Source organism: Ornithodoros turicata, chromosome 5 (assembly GCF_037126465.1).
Source record: "Ornithodoros turicata isolate Travis chromosome 5, ASM3712646v1, whole genome shotgun sequence".
NCBI lineage: Eukaryota > Metazoa > Arthropoda > Arachnida > Ixodida > Argasidae > Ornithodoros > Ornithodoros turicata.
Window position 1 is genome coordinate 41,786,760 of NC_088205.1, and position 17,268 is coordinate 41,804,027.

Genomic DNA, 17,268 nt, shown 5'->3' on the forward strand with positions numbered 1-17,268 from the left:
GGCGTCGGAGAATTGAACGGCGGTCTCCTCTCAGCAGAACAATACTGGTCCGTTTCCGATACGAGAGTGCTGATTATGTGGCGCTGTCGGCCTGCTCGTTCCCCACGACACCACAATGGGCTGGAACCCACTGGAGAACTAGCCTGTGGCCTGCTGCGTAGATAGTGGTCTGTGGTTTTCTTCGGAAAATTCGAAAAAGTTCGACTGCGCATGCGCGCCGATCCCCTTACCGGAAGCATGTGTTTCACGACTCGAAAAGCCACCAAGTACTTGTGGTACGTTTAGATTATGACGTTCTATATTTTTCTGCGTGCTATATATTTATTATTACTATTACACTAGCAAAGTGGATTGGCAACCTGAAAAGGAAAACGTATAATGCGAGCCACCTGCTGGCACTACTGAGACGCCGCCGGACAACAACCGTATTTTCCTGTGCGTCGCTTGTTTTCATAACATGCGATTTCAAACTATTCCGAAGCAGACGCAGACAGACGACGTAAGGGGTTGGTTTGATAGATGCGGGTGCATTATCACAATCACGATTACTCTTCCTGTGATTATAAGAACTTGTTTTCAATAAAATTTCCGTAGTTGCTAGTCAGCGCCTGCGTGGTGTCGTTCTTTCTCGGCCCCTCTCCCTGCTGCGCTCGTTTCATCGTTAACTTGTACTGACTAGCCAAACCAATGTTTTGTCATGTTTCCTTTCTTCAGACATTTCAATTTTAAGAGCTATATAAGTCACATCACTTTTAACTTTTCGCGACAAAGGCCAAATCCGCGAACTTTTGCGAACCCGACTGAAGTTCGAAGGTTCGTCAAACGCTTGCGAACCTCAGGTTCGCAAAAAGTTCGTGACATCTCTAGTTTCCATTGCCATGAGAAACAGGGAAGGCCAAAGGCGACCTTGCGAGAAGAGCGCTAGAGCCGAATTAAATTTCCCGCTCGTGATGTGACACGCGCAAAGCACATCTGCGCGCAGTGGGCCGCACAGGTCTAGTTTCCGATTTCTACTATCGATGGCGCTGTCCTCAGTCACCGGCGCTTCGTGGAGCAGACGACGACCATTTTCGCTGCAGGATTGACTGAGGCTGCATCTTCTACTGGTTCATCTCTTCGTCTGCCATCATCAGGCGCCAACGCTGTTTTCTTGTGGTGTCACAGTTGTTATAATTATCGCACCGTTCGTTATTGGTGTCGTGCGTCTCACCATGTGGAAACTGTTTGATACTCCGCTCGAACTACGCGTGACAACAGGTTGGTGGATGTGCGCCTAGCAACGGTAAGCGTGCTTTTTACTCGCTCACCCTGGCGTTGCTAAGGTTGCTGCAATTACTTGCATTGCCGGTCGTGCGAGTCAGCTGGGGTAGACACATGCTTGCACTTCCAGGTGCGGCTCTATTTCTAATTTTAGTGTTATTTTTGTCAAACTGTTACAACATGTGTCATGTGCTGGACGGCAAAGTTTCCTGACAGTTTCACGGAATGTTGTTTTCCTTTTATCGTTGTGATTAACATCCAAATTGACACAAAAATGCATTTTTAACAGATGAGAACAAAGAAGAGAAAGATATCATTCTGAATGAAGGCTAGTTTTGGTCGTTGTATGTGTACTGAACATCGATCACTGTGTCATTGTACGCCCTCTTGTCTTCCCGTACATAAGTTTCAGTGAACTCTGTGCTAACTGTCGTACCAGGACAGGGGCAACTGGTATACTAAAATCCCCCAACAACAACAACAACAATAAATGATGGAAAAGTGATAATTACATGGGATGTTTAGCCACAGGACCCTACCCCACTTCAAAGAGGTTAATATGAGAGGATGAATGAATGGTGAGCGCGAGGCGAAGACAGGCCGAGGTTTGTTTAAAGCTCTTCGAGGAGGCCAGTAGCTTGCACGTAAGCAAAAAAGATCGAAAATCCCGGCACTGATGCGCAGGGGAGCTCCATGGGCCAAGGACTTTGGACAAGCTAAATGGTCTGTGGTCAAGAAGCTCAAGTTGGCAAAGTTAAACCAAACTATGGAAAACTGTCGTTTCTGTTCACACTACCGTCAGAAAAAAAGAAGCACTAAACTTTCCGGTCATTTGAGAGGCAAATGAAATATTTATTCTGTACAACTATTCCAAAATAAGGTAGAAAGAAAATCCGCCGAACCGGTAAGAAAATGTTAAGGGAAAAGCATCAGGAAGAGTGATTGTTCTTCTTCTGGGCCCAGAAGAACAGTATCTGGTTCGAAATATCGCATCCTGTGGCTCTTCCCTTCACTGTTCCAGAATAAGGATTATTGGCTCTATACTCATTTCACCACGTTGTTGAACAGTATGGATTTGTTCTTATTTTTCGCCTGTACGATTTGTATTATTATACTTACGTTATGTCTGTATGACTTATATGATTACGTGTTTCTCACTTTTACACGCCTTTCGCGATCTTCTTCACTGTAGTTAATACTACTAATTCTATCTCACAATATCCTTGCGTATTCATTATGGAGGAGCCTTTAACTGGGAGCCGATTCCCACCTTCACATACATATCTACACCTGAGTATGCGGTCAGGTACATTTTTTGCAGTTTACAAAAAGTTTGCAAGTCGCAGTGCGACCACGCGCTATCACTCTTGGGAAGATTTGCGAACTTTCAAAGGAGCTCACGAACGAAATGCTCTTTAGGTATAGCAGTATTTTTCGAGCGTCCTCTTTGCACATCAAATTTCTGATACTGCATTAACAAAACGCAGCTACGTCTACAGTAACGTCTGCATTTGTACAAACCCCTGTCTTCCTTGGGTAGTTGCTTCGAGAAAGAACTGCTCAGCGGGGGAGTATAATTTACATCTTCTTCTGCTCAGGTTAACACCTCTTTCGTTTATGCAATGCTTATAATATTCGAGAATCTTCTCCAAGAGTAGAGCTACAAATGAGCGCTCGGATCCGTCGTCTTTCTGATGGCCTCGTATAATGGACTGGCAGTTCATTACATACCCTGGCACCTATCATCCCGCATACAGTCATTATCCTTTTTAGCAGCCTTTCCCATAGGTCTCCTCCACATAGTCGTTTTGCCAACGAAACGTTGCTAGGACTACTTTCCAAAGTACTGCGCTTCGATGAACGCTGCTTTCATTGCCCCAGTGCCCATGGACTAGACCTATTTACTGAAGGTCATTTACAGAAAAGTGCATGAGTTCTCCTACATGCGACGTACGTACATTAGCGCAGGAGGATATTCCGTGGAGCAAGCTCGTCTAACAGAACTTTCCCCCAAATATTGTATTTTTTGTTGATCCCTCACTAACCGTTACCCTCGTTTTATTCCTTTCCGAAATATGTGTAACCGTAACCGGAAAGCGAAAGAAGCAACAAGGACGAAAGAGAGAACACAAGCGCTTTCATCCTTCTTTTTTCGCGTTGTGCTTTCTGAGTATGCTCGATTACCAACTTTCCATTGCGTAACTATAAGTCCTTAAACTATGTTGCCTACCATCCGCAAAGTGAAAGAACTGAGGGATGTTTATTGATCATTGAACAGAAGAAGGCAAATCATCCCTCCTTCAACATGTTCCAATGTAAGCTATAATTATTCGTTTTGCAATCATGGCTGAGGCCAATATGTTAGTATATCAACGCCGAGAGACTTCCTCGCATTAATGTTCGTTACTGTTTAAAACTAACAGTGTTCTTACGGTGGAAAAATCAAGTGTATACCTTCTGTAACCCACCTATATGCAGCCAGCTAAAAGAAATATGGGTCTCTCTAGCATCCTCTTTTGTGACGCAACCCAATGCACGGCTTTTGAATGCGTTCCGAGGGACGTTCCATTCTGTGGGAAGCATTCGTGCGTGTCTCTCTTGTGCGTGCCAGCCATTACGCATGACTCCCTTTTTATTTCTCTTTCTACTACGTCTCTCCTTTCTTTTTCGTGTCTGAGACGAACATGGCCGAAAGCACTGAAAGTGTTGCCCGGTCTGTGTGTGCATGATTGGCCCACAAACACGCTGTTTTTGATAAGTTTATGGGGAGACCGCACCCACCGCAGTTTGGAAAGTGAGGACGATTCTTCTATTGGTCTCAATAGAGTAACAGTTTTGCTTCAAAATTCCGGTGGCTCCAACCCAGACAGGTAATTGATTACAAGCAACCCAGTTACTGGAATTCATTAAATTTTCAGAAAATAAATATTTCCAGGATTACTTTCGATATGATATAATTGTAACTGTAACTTAATTACATAATAACTTAATTACTTGCGAGTAATTTGTAATGCAGTTGGACTGACTTTGTACGCGATTCGGCATAATCTGCATGCGAAAAGGTGCCTTTTCACAATTTTAAAGCATTTCTTTGTACTTTCGTAGCTTCGGTTCGCGCATGTTTTGTATTTCTGCGAAGCACAGATTTCTAGACATAATTCATTTGTATATTCAGTAAATATTTCCATATCTGTTCGGCGTTCCTCAGGGAACAGACCAGACGAACAGTTTCTCAGACAAATTGTAATTGTAATTAAGTCACAGTTTTGATTTTGTAATCGCGACTGTAATTTAATACGTTTTATGAGCATATGTAGTTGTAACTGTAATCCAAATACTTCCAAAAAGTAAACTTTACCGATCTGCCGCTAAACTTTTCCATCTGCTTAGTGTCACCGCTGGATTCCATCGAGCCAATACGAGCGGTGGTACACTACGTGGTATACGGTACATGCTCCAAGACCGCCACTATACTTGCACTTGTGCGACCGTTGCTGGATAAGTTGCCATGTATGAGTTGCTCATTTCGAGACTTGATGGGAGTGTCGTGCTACTAGGCCGTTGACACAGAAGGGTTCTCCCTGTAGAGAGGAGAGGGTGAATTCATATGTGCATATTGACTTTTGTAAGTTGCACAATTTCTGTAATATATGTGAAGTTTCATATTGTCCTTCGTAGCCGCCTACCCTTGTTACGAGTACAGTAAACCGGTTTTTTTGCGTCGGTCAGGAAGCGCATTTCCGAAACAATGCACCACACAGCTGTAACCACCTCATGCAGGTTGACGGTAATACAACAAGTCTGAGGGCAGCAAATGCGTGGTGACCTCGTCGAAGTGAGAATGTACAACATTCGTGTGCACAACGCCTCACACGCGGGAAATGAAAGTGTGTGGAGGAAATTCGCCAGGTGTTTCGTAATCGTTTTACTCACGTACAACGGCACCGTATATTCACGATACTATATATACGAGTATGTTAAATGGTTAAATTGGATATGATCAGTGTTGTACCCGCTACCAAAACTATATAAGTAACGGAAGACCATACCCACCACTCCGCTTAAAAGTAGCGCAATACTACAAGTTCGCAGGTCCTTCCACATTATAGAAATCCCAATAAGAGGCATTTATGTTCTGCGTAAGAGTCTCTCTGTACCCAAGTTTGTGAAAAAATCAGTGCAGACATTCGAGGATTTCTACAATTAATCGAAAAATTTGTGGTACATTCTGAATCACATGCACACAGAGGCGGATCCAGGATTTTTCTTAGGGGGTCCTGCCTTGGACAGCATGCTATTACACAACCAAGGTCATTTGAAACTCTATGTAAAGACAGAAATTGAGGGGGGGAGGGGTCAGGACATCAGCCCTTAAATCTGCCCCTGCGGGCACACACTCTTCTACATTCAAGCGTCGTGATTTTCATCGTGTTCACGTGCCTATCTTTCGTAATTTGTTATTGAGAATTAAATAGTGCGTCACAGACACGAGCTGATAAGGTCTTACTTTCAGACGGTCACAAACGAACACCTACTGCTATAAATAATTCGAGATTTCCTTAGCCGAAATATTCAGATCACAGTGTACCTCTTTTGTATTGGAGGACGAGCTGTACAGAGTTAAAGTCTGAAAGAAAGACAAGTTTTACACGGAGAAAAACTAAACGCAAGTGCAACATGACGCACAAACGCCGACCTTCGTTTTATCCGTCTGAGGCAACTACGGGAGCTGGTTGTGCTGAAAGGATGGTAAACGTGCTCGAAAAGGTATTCGTATTGCCAACTGTAGGATGGGACAAGTGAAAGCTTGCCCACATCACATTTCAAAAATAGTACCGCCCTCGCTTAAAAACGAAGAGCAAGATCAACTAAGCGCTAGGCAGGCAGTCCCACGGAACTGCCAATGCCAAACAGCCTGCAGTCAGAAAATTCTGTCCTACGCATGTCCATTGGATATACTTTCACGGAGATACAGATGTAGAGCGAGAAATGAGGCGACCAGGCTCTACTGAGGTTGATGGGTTTAATGACGGTTAATGGCGATGAACCGAAAACGAAAGCTCGGGTCACGCGCAGTGCTGCGCGTAACCGATGGCGGTGCTGGTGATGATTATGACGCTGCTGCTACAGGGCTCCCCCCCGTGGCGGATGACAAAGCTGGCGAGGAGGGCCGAGGTTGGCGGAAAGGTCGGGCGCCGAGGCCAAGGAGTGCAGGAGCCGGACCCGAGGCGGCGGGCGGCTCGTAGTGTGCGAGCTGCGGCGCCCAATGCACTCGACGTGGAGGGGGAGGAATGCTGGAGACAGGAGGTGAGGACGGACGTAGGGAGGGCGGGTCGGGCGATACCAGAGGTGCCGACTCCAGGAATGCGGGCTTGATCCTGTCGATGGCCACAGTGTCAGGTCCCCGCGGAAGATCGAGGCGAAAAAACTTCGCGGCTCGCGAGATGACCTTGTAGGGGCCGTCATAGGGAGGCTGCAAGCTGGAGCGCACAGAGTCCCGGCGGACGAAGACGTGGGTGGCTTGATTAAGGTCGGGGCTCACGAACACGCGTGTTGCGGGAGCGGAGCGGGTAGGCGTGGGCTTGAGGTCCCGGAAGAGCTGGCGGAGACGGTCGATGTAGGAGGAAGGGTCGTGCACGAGCGGGGCCGATGGGCTGAAGAATGCTCCGGGAAGGCGGAGCGGGCAGCCGTAGACCATGTGGGCCGCGCTGCAGTCATCCTGGCGGATCGCGGCGCGAAGGCCAAGCAGGACGAAGGGTAGACGCTCGGGCCAGGTTGTGTCGCCGTGGTCAGTGGCGCGGAGGGACGCCTTGAGCTGCCGATGAAGGCGCTCGACCAGGCCGTTGGCAGCCGGATGGTAGGCCGTGGTTCGGATGTGATGGGTTCCGAGGGCGCTGCACAGGTGACCGAAGAGGGCCGATTCAAACTGGCGTCCTCTGTCCGTGGTTACAGTGGACGGGACGCCGAATCGGGAAACCCAGGAGAAGAGGAATGCGTGGGCCACCGTCTCTGCCGTGATGTCAGGAATCGGCGTTACCTCCGGCCAGCGGGTAAAGCGGTCGATGCACGAGAGCAGGTAGCGGTAGCCTCTGGCCAGAGGAAGCGGGCCGACCAAGTCGATGTGGACCTGGTCGAAACGGGCATCTGGCGGAAGGAACCGCGATGGAGGCGAGATGGTGTGGCGGTAGATTTTGGACCGCTGGCAGGCCATGCAGGCCCGCGCCCAGTCACGGACATCGGCATTCATGCGAGGCCATATGTAGCGCTCTGCGACGATCTTTTGCGTGCCGCGCACGCCAGGGTGGGACAGCGAGTGGAGGGCGTTGAAAACATGCCGGCGGAAGGCCAGGGGAACGAAAGGGCGCGGGGTACCAGTAGGGGTGTCGCACCATAGACTTGCCGTCGAACCGGGGAGCGAGATCTCCCGAAAAGTGGTGGATGAGGCGGGGGAGGAACGAAGAGTGGCGAGATCTTGATCAGCGTGTTGCGCCTGGGCGATGCCGTCCAAATCGACCGCGGGGGGCGGATGGAGAGCATTGACGTCCGGCCGCGAGAGTGCGTCGGCAGCGGCATTGTCTTCGCCTGCGACGTGTCGCACATCGGTCGTGAACTCCAAGAGGTAGCACATGTGGCGGGTTTCACGAGGCGAGTGGTTGAGGGAGGGCGATCGCAGGGCGAACATGAGAGGCTTGTGGTCGGTGTACAGCACAAACGGGCGGCCCTCGAGAAAATGGCGGTAGTGTCTGCATGCCAGGTAGGCGGCGAGGAGCTCACGCCCGAAGGTGCTGTAGCGTGTTTCGGCTGGCGAGAGACGTTGGGAAAAGAAACCGAGAGGTTTCCAGTGGCCATCCTGACGCTGCTGCAAGACTGCGCCGACAGCAGCAGTGGAGGCGTCGACGAACAACGCTGTCTCGGCGTCAGGACGAGGATGGTGGAGCAGCACAGCATCTGCCAGGGCCTGCTTGACTTCTACGAACGCGCGTTCTGCGGCCGGTGTCCACTCCAGAGGGGCAGCACGGGCCTCTTTCGGATGGTCAGCGCCGAGAGCTGCGTAGAGAGGCTGGAGCAAGGCAGCACAGCGAGGCACAAAACGTCGGTAGAAAGTCACGAGGCCAAGGAATGAACGAAGTCCTTTGCGAGAAGTGGGGGCAGGAAAGTCTCGGATGGCCTGGACCTTGGATGCGAGTGGCCGGATGCCTTGCGGGGTGATGGTGTGTCCCAGGAAGGTAAGGGTGGTAACGCCAAACTCGCACTTCGCGGCATTGATGGAGACTCCGTAGTCCTCCAGGCGCGAGAACAGGGCGCGCAGATGGGCGCGATGAGCCTCCGGAGATGGACTTGCGACGAGGATGTCATCCATGTATGCGAATGCGAAGTCCAGGCCGCGGAGCACTTCGTTGATGAATCGTTGGAATGTCTGCGCAGCATTACGCAGGCCAAAGGGCATCCGCACGTATTCAAAGAGGCCAAAAGGGGTGGTTATAGCAGTCTTCGGGATGTCAGGCGGATGGACGGGAATTTGGTGATAGGCTTTGATGAGGTCTATCTTGGAGAAGATGGTCGCTCCGTCAAGATTCGCGGTGAAGTCCTGAATATGGGGAAGCGGGTATCTGTCCGGTACCGTGACGATGTTGAGTGCACGGTAGTCCCCACATGGGCGCCAATCACCAGGTGTTGCTTTGGGCACCATGTGGAGAGCGGAAGACCACGGGCTGGAGGAAGGCCGAATGATCCCCAGTTCGAGCATGTGCTCGAATTCCCTCTTGGCAATGACGAGGCGCTCCGGAGCCAGCCGTCTGGGGCGAGCGAAGACAGGGGGGCCCCGTGTCACGATGTGGTGAGTGACGCTGTGGCGAGGTGGGCAAGAGGCGTGAGATTGGCGCAGGACAGCGGGGAACTCCGTGACAATGTCGGCGAAAGCAGTTCGGGACACGTTCGGGTCACCAGTTGTAGAGCGAGAAATGAGGCGACCAGGCTCTACTGAGGTTGATGGGTTTAATGACGGTTAATGGCGATGAACCGAAAACGAAAGCTCGGGTCACGCGCAGTGCTGCGCGTAACCGATGGCGGTGCTGGTGATGATTATGACGCTGCTGCTACACAGATATCCGCAGAATAATGAAATTCCTCCAGCGGATGTACTACGGAGATCCACTTGGCCGGGCTTCGAACTTCCTACGAACGTCCACTTTGCGGACATAACCAGGAGATACGGACGTAAACAGGAGCTTTCTGGGATGTAGTGTGTATCTCAAGCGAGTGTCACTTTTTTGTTTGTCAGATGTCAGTATACGCTGTGTAGTAAAATATAAAGCGTGTTCCCGCCATTTTCTTAACATCTGCCACCGTTGCCGGTCGTTTAACTTTCTGTTGGTCAACTTTGCTTCACATGAGAGTAAATCAGCGCAGCGTTTCAAAAAGCAAAAAAAGAAAAAGAACAGAAAGAAGAAAGGAAGAAGAAACACCAACAAGAGATTGGACCACTCAGCCAAAAAGCTTTGGAAATGAGGTTGCATTCACTTCCAAACAGGGAACAGACACTATTCGCCTCGAGATCGAACTGTAGGTGGTGCTTCGGCGGAGCTCTAGTGGGGATACGGCGCGATGCGGCGAAGCAGGCGCAGGCTTTTCTACGCGGGTATCGCAGTGTTTTTGGATGAAATGCCGCTGCCAGTGCCTCACATATTCCGGATGTGATGAAATGCGCTACTTAGAACGCTGATAAGGTGTGAAAGTTGACCAAAAGTGATGCACTGCGAAACACTGAACTCGCGAAGTTGTGAAAAGAAAATCACCTGTGTGTGTTTGAAGGGAGACACTGCCTCCTTTGTTCCAAGCGAGATTTTGGTTTTGTCTTTTGGGAAGAACAAGGATAAAAAAAAAAATCTCAACATTCCTGTCTCCACTGGTCTTGGAGATATAAATGTACAATTGTGCAAGAAAGCAATATAAGGGCAGAATAACCCAATAAGTACTGAAGCCCTTCGCTATAACTTTTGCGTCGTATAACAGCGGTGGTTATTCAGGTCGTGCGAGTATGGGAGAGGTTTGAGGTTTTGATTCGTTCTCTCTGCAGGCATTCATTAGACGGTGTTAAAATATGTTACAAGATAACCACACCTCTGTGGTGGACTTTGTGTGGTGTGCTACTGGTCAGGTAATAACTATATACAAACTAAGTTTTTGGTTTCAGCGGCAGGTATATTCTGAAATTCGCTGTTGCACACGTGCTTCATACACCACAAAACACGTGTGTTTTACAGACAACGTTCGGGGATAGCATTTTACCTTGAATGCGTTTTTTCCAATGATCACGTATGTCATACGGTCAGATGAAATGAGATGAAAGCTTGAAATTCACATATTTTAAAACCTCCATATGATACATATATTCATACATTCGATGCACCTTGTGTCTAGTGCGCGTAGAATACCATAACTGAGCACTACGAAGTAACTTTGAACGGCCAGCAGAGAAACCATCCTATAAATAACTGTGACATCGTTATACTTATGATAAAAAAAAAGAACTGCTACAACATTGACCTTACCTCTCGGTACATTTTGTTTGGCACACAGAACCGCAGCGACAAATATAATATAACAAAGGCCGAGTGGAATCCGCATACCGGAACATATGTATATGTACGTTCTGTAGTTTTCTTCTCTGCTAAGCACTCTAGTGCAGGGAACCAGGAAGCACAGGCTCAGGCCGCGCATCCCCACTAAGGGCAGTTCACGGAGCTGCCGCATGGTGGCGATATTGTTCGATCTCGAGGCGAATAGATTGGTGTTCTCGCGAGCTTCTACACATTCGAGAGCCTTGTTCGTCTGTGAGTCGAAATGAAGGGTGAGATGTCTAAGTTTAATTCGATTGCGTGCATAACCAACGGTGAAATGAGAAATCGTTTGACGTATTGAGTCGGCGTAGTATTATGTCTCTGTTTCTTACTCATGTAGTTTGAGAAAGTGAGTTGGTTCATGGGAAGTCGAATATCTGCAGTGCTACACGTCCCGCGTTTCTCTCTCTCTTCAAATACATAATCCGTACAGCATCCCATCACGGAGCTGACTCGGACAATCCGTGAAACAGCCGCAACAGGACCTCCTGCGGATATACGGCTACGGATATCCCTCCATAAATATCCGACGAGAGTCCCACGGAGATCAGTCTTCGGATATGGACATTCGGACGTCCGTAGGAGGTGGTGTTCTGTCTGGGTTGCTTACCGGCATTTTCATGACTGATCGGCAGATAGATGCCCCGACTGGCAAGTTCGGTGAGAGCTGTACGATGTCAACGGTGCGTTCATACTGCCCATCAATCTAGACACCGGCCTTTCACAATGCCAGCGATGTGACACTGTGTCATGGACAAACCGCCTCGAAAACAAGCCTCCGCCGAACTAACCACCAACACGCCGACCGTTGCACGCAACGTGATGCAACCTGCAGCAATGACACAGTTGCAAATTTGTCAACACTGATAGGCGCACGCTTCTATCCGCCCCACTGTTTCGCGACGCTCTCAACAAACAAAGCAAAGAAAAACGTCCACTTTTGTTTGTGTGAACACATGCGGGAGGCTTATTTTCTTTGTTTTGTTGTTGCATTCTTTTTGTTGTGTTAACGTTTCGGTGGCGTGGCGGATAAGGCAATTGGCAACAGCAGCAAAATATACGCCTTTTATCCGCTCCTCATCCGCCACCGGGTTTAGAGTTGTGGGAAACCTTCCGGTTAACCCACCACAGGGACCACGCCCGTTCATCCGACCCGCGCAAGGAACGCAGACACAAGTTCGAACAATTAACAAAGGGTTTATTTCGTACCTTCAAACTGCGCAAGCCAAGGCTTTCCCCCAAGAAGAAGAGCGACCGTCTCCAGTCCGCCAACACAGCTTAAATAATAAGTTCTTCGGGTATCCACCCCCTAATCTACCGGCAAGCGACACGCGCCAACAATCTATCGCGACACCTGTCGACCACAGCACAAAACAAATCCCACACTTCCCCCCTCCCAAAACTGGCAATATGCGGAAGGAGTTACAGGTCTTCATTGTGGTCCAGCTCGATGAGCATATCGTCCTCTGCCGGGTTGGGGGCCGCCTGCTCTCTCTCAGTTTCCCAGAGTAACTCTGGGCGATGCCGACGTATGGTGGGCGGCGATGACAACCACGACCTCCGGGCGTGCCTGTTCGGTACGGGAACGATGGAGCTCGCCTCGACGATGGGTGGCTCTGTGAAGTTTCGGCACCTGGCAGACCGGACACAGGAGTCGTCGTTCGTCTGCAGAGAGGGGTTGACGAGGGTCGGCGGGGTGTCTCTCTCGCAGGGTCAAGCCGCGGAACGGCAATGGAATGGTAGCGGGGCCGGCATTCCTGAGGGGGCGGGGCTGGGATGACCACTTACTATGAGAAGCCCACGATACAGGGTACCCAAGGTGGACCACGGTCCACGTCGCCACGGCCTTCTTTCTCGGACCTGGAGACCGAGATCGTGCTTGATCAAATGGAAGACGGGACAGAGATCCTCGGCGGGAAGTGCGACGCAAGGAGCGCTGTCTCTGTCTTTGCTTGCTGGAATCAAAACAGTATGAAGGTAAAGCAGTCAGAGGATAACTCCACACTGCGAGCGCCTGGAAAGGTACTCCTCTCATTACAAGTGGAAGACCGCGTAACGAAAATCACACCAAAAACATTACAACGCGAGCACCAGGTTCTGGTGACCGAAATAGTGACTGCTACGTGCGCTGCGTGCGGAGACGCATACTGTAGCAACTGGAAGCAGGTCCTGTCGGATCCTGGCATAGTTCAGGCTGTGAGGGCCCTTCTGGGTCCCTAACTGCTGGGATTGCCCTCTGCGGGAATACAAAGGGATCAAATACTCTGGGAACGACAACACCTTAGAAATATGGTTTTGCTCGTCCGCGCCAGCTGAAAGCCAGTACCCAGAGACTGTTCCCGCTGACCGTGTAATGCGGTTCTAACGCCAGTTTGGCGAGAGCGGGGCTTTAGTCGAGTTATGCTAAGAAAGCAACGTGATGATGAAATCATCCGTGATTTTCATGTCAGTTTGATAGGCCGTCTGGGTGCTTGGAGGAACAACACATTAGAAGCATGGTTTGCTCATCCCAACCAGCTAAAAGCCGGCACTTAATAGAATAGAAGCAAAATTTACTAGGAAGGTATCGTGAAAGTATACGATCTTCCCACGCTATCAGATCGAGCTATCAAAGCGATATGCTCGGAGATACAAGCGTAAGGGGTGTGGCACTGGCGGGGATAGCTCGTGCAACACATCAGATAATACTGCAACCTACAGGATGCGCGTGATTATGGCATCAATTTTGTTTCCCATGTTGGTCTGATAGGCCGTCTGGTTACGAAGTCTGATAATGGCTTACAGTCCGCGTCCTCCTGAAAGGAAGGCACCGAAATGCAAGTCGTAACGGCGCGTGCAGCTATGCTTACGGCAGCGAAACCAACCTAGCATCAATGCGCACCGTCATTAGCGTGCACAGCTTGGTTACACGTTGCTAACAACTCTGCCGTTGAGGAAGCGTCGGGGTACGGCCCTGGAGCCACCGCAGCTAAGACGTCCTGCGGGAAAGGCACTGCAGACACCGTAACCCCATCAATGTGACTACACGGGTTACCGAGTGTCAGGCCTCCGTCCGACCGAAGCAAGCGGTTGGAGAGGCAATCTTCCTTGGGGGGCAAATACCTTCCTAGGCCTGTGCGTTTGCTGACTAGAAAGCCTACGTTGGCTACTGCGAAACTCGTAACAAGAACGTGATGACAAGACGCTAATGTACTGCGTGTCCCGCGCTGCCGGGCACACGGACGGGCCCCAGAACTAGGGGTACTGTACGTCCTTACAGGCACGGGAGGAACCATGAGGCCATTGCGTATACAAAAAATACGGGGGATTCAGGCTATGCTGTCCTGACGACAAGCATGTCGGCCGCGTCACCGGGACAACAACGCGTGGCTGTTCCTGACGTCCCTAAAATAGTAATAGTGAATAAAAAAACTACAATAACGCATACCGGTCTCATGTTCCACGCCACAGGTCGAACGGTCCGTCATCGAAACGTTGGGCGCCAGCTGTGGGAAGCCTTCCGGTTAACCCACTACCGGGACCTAGCCCGTTCATTCGACCCGCGCAAAGAACGCAGACACAAGTTCGAACAATTTACAAAGGGTTTATTTCGTACCTTCAAACTGCGCAAGCCAAGGCTTTCCCACAGGAAGAAGCGACCCTCTCCGGTCCGTCAACACAGCTTAAATAATAAGTTCTTCGGGTATCCGCCCCCTAATCTACCGGCAAGCGACACGCGCCAACAATCTATCGCGACACGTGTCGACCACAGCACAAAACAAATCCCACACTTCCCCCCTCCCAAAACTGGCAATATGCGGAAGGAGTTACAAGTCTTCATTGTGGTCCAGCTCGATGAGCATATCGTCCTCTGCCGGGTTGGGGGCCGCCTGCTCTCTCTCAGTTTGTCTCTCACCTGTCGACAACAGCACAAAAACAAATCGCACAGAGTGTAGACCAGGTACCCGGAGTTTCCATCCTCTACGAAATAGAACATGAATTCAGAGTTTCCCTCCTCTAGGAAGTAGGGCAGCAACCCAGAGTATCCATCCTGTAGGAAATAGAGCAAAAACTAAGAGTTTCCCTTCTCCACAAAGGAGAGCAGGAACACAGAGTTCCCCTCCTCTGTCAAGGAGTGCAGGAATTCAGAGTTTCTCTCCTGTACAAAATAGAACAGAAACCCAGAGTTTCCCTCGTCTACAAAATAGGACAGGAACCCAGAGTTTCCATCCTCTAGGAAACAGACCAGCAACCCAGGGTTTCCTTCCTCTAGGAAATATAGAGCAGCAACCCAGGGTTTCCACCCTGTAGGAAATAGAGCAAAAACTAATAGTTTCTCTTCTCCACAAAGGAGAGCAGGAACACAGAGTTCCCCTCCTATGCCAAGGAGGATTCCATGTCACCTCATCCACTGTGCCAGGTAATCCACCATGCCAACTCGTCCACTGGTGGATGAGCTGGCACTTGGGATGAAATGACTCGGTGGATGAGATGGCACAGCATGGATGTTCCAGCTCTGTGGATGTATTAACCCGATGGATGACCCAGCCCGGTGGATGAGGATACTGTCGCGACCCACTTTAGCTCCCCAACTGATCCCGTAAGCGACCGCTCCCAAGGCATTCTGTCGTGTATGATGCACGCACATCTCCCCACTTTCTCCGGTTCGATAAGTAGGGATGTGAAATGTTTTTTTCAATTGACAATATATTTCTGTGTTTTGATCACAGCACTGTCTCGTCTGTGAAAGGGATTAGCAGATGTTTTTGTGTGGTATGGTGTGGGACAAAGTATTAAAAGCATAACCACAGCACTTATTTACAACGTGTTCTAGCTCTCAAGAACAAAGGGCTGTGACACGAATGACGAGATTTTCGTTAGGTACTCAAATTCAGTGATGGCCACTAACTACTTCTACAGTAGTTTAACTATAACTACTAACTACTTTGTGATTGAGTAGTTTAACTAGTAGTTCAACTACTTTTCAGGGGAGTAGTTAAAACTACTTTTTTAACTACTGCAATGTAGTTTAACTACATCTATAACTACTTAACGTTGTCCACCAACACCAATCCCTTGTAGTGTTCTTGGACACCTAAATATGAATCACAAGCAATAATAAACTTTGGCTGAAGCCATTGCTACGATCGTGAAATACAAAGCTTGAGGCGGGATTCTTTCTGTGCCTACGCGATAAACTAAGTTGCAGAATTATTTCACAGCAAATGAGGCTTCACTAGACAAGCATTCAAAGTGAAGATTTAGTACACATGCACGACACAATTGCTCTGCACCTCCGTTCTCATCAAACAAGTAGCTCAAGGTAAAAGTCGGAAGCACAGTCGTGCCGTAAAGCTTGCGGCACAATCGGAAGTAGTTGCCGCCTTCAGTAACCTAACTACTGTAGTTAACTACTTAAAATAGTAGTTTAACTAGTAGTTGCCACTACATTTCTGCAAGTAGTTGATAACTACTTTTTAACTACAATCAGGTAGTTTAACTAGTAGTTTAACTACATGTAGTTAACTACTGGCCATCACTGCTCAAATGTACATGTGTTGTGAGTTAGTGTCGTCCGTGCCTGTTCAACACTACACTGAATTCGTCCAACAAGGCTCTTTTTACCAATGTGTCAGGGAGCTGTTTTTACCAGAGTGAAAATATGTGACGACTTCTCTGAACTACAGAACAAACTCAACACTGGAATTGTGATGTTTTCGATAGAAATGTTTCAACATGTGGCCGCTGATTGAACAACTGAACATAAAAGCTGCTCTGCAGCGGTGGGTTCAGGTAAATTTGAACGGAAAACAGTAAAAATTGTATTGTAGCTGAATTTGGTAAATTTAAATTGGATGAATAGCGTTTGGACAGTGAACAGTGTTTGGATAGCGAAGGATGATAGGGTGCACAGTGTTGAACCAGACATTTATGGGGACGTAGATCAAACACCCTGCTCCACATGGAGGGCCGCAAGAGCATTTCGACTGCTTCCGTTCGTTGGCACTGGGTTCTCAGGACGTCTTCACCAGACCGCGGATTTATATGTAGTAATTGTTTTTATGTTAATGTCCAGATCGCGGATTTGCATGTTTTGCATATTTCTTTCCTGGTTATGGAAGGTCTCATCCACTAACACTAACATCCGAAATGTGCATTTTCAAGCACTATAAAGCTCACACTACCGTGTTCATACAGCCCCACAACGCGCACAAGCACTTCATTTGAGGCCGTGCATATATCCAGGAACGAAATATGCAAAACATGCTAATTCATGATCTGGTCATCACCTTTTGGAAATATAGCAGGAAAATACAAAGGAAGAGGCACATGTCCCCCAAGCAGTAACATACATACAAATTCGGCTTATCTTGTTGACAACAAAAATCATTTATTGCTCGCGAAAATC

At 48.9% G+C, this 17,268-nt stretch overlaps 1 protein-coding gene across 1 annotated transcript in view; it reads left to right on the plus strand.

Annotated features, from left to right (window-relative positions):
- The first annotated feature begins 1,064 nt into the window (after positions 1 to 1,064).
- The window catches only part of LOC135394401 (uncharacterized), a 158,332-nt gene continuing 142,128 nt past the window's right edge, over positions 1,065 to 17,268 (plus strand). The window contains exon 1 of the mRNA XM_064625129.1: positions 1,065 to 1,282. The gene's annotated coding sequence lies outside the window, so the exon portion shown is untranslated. The remainder of the gene's footprint in view (positions 1,283 to 17,268) is intronic.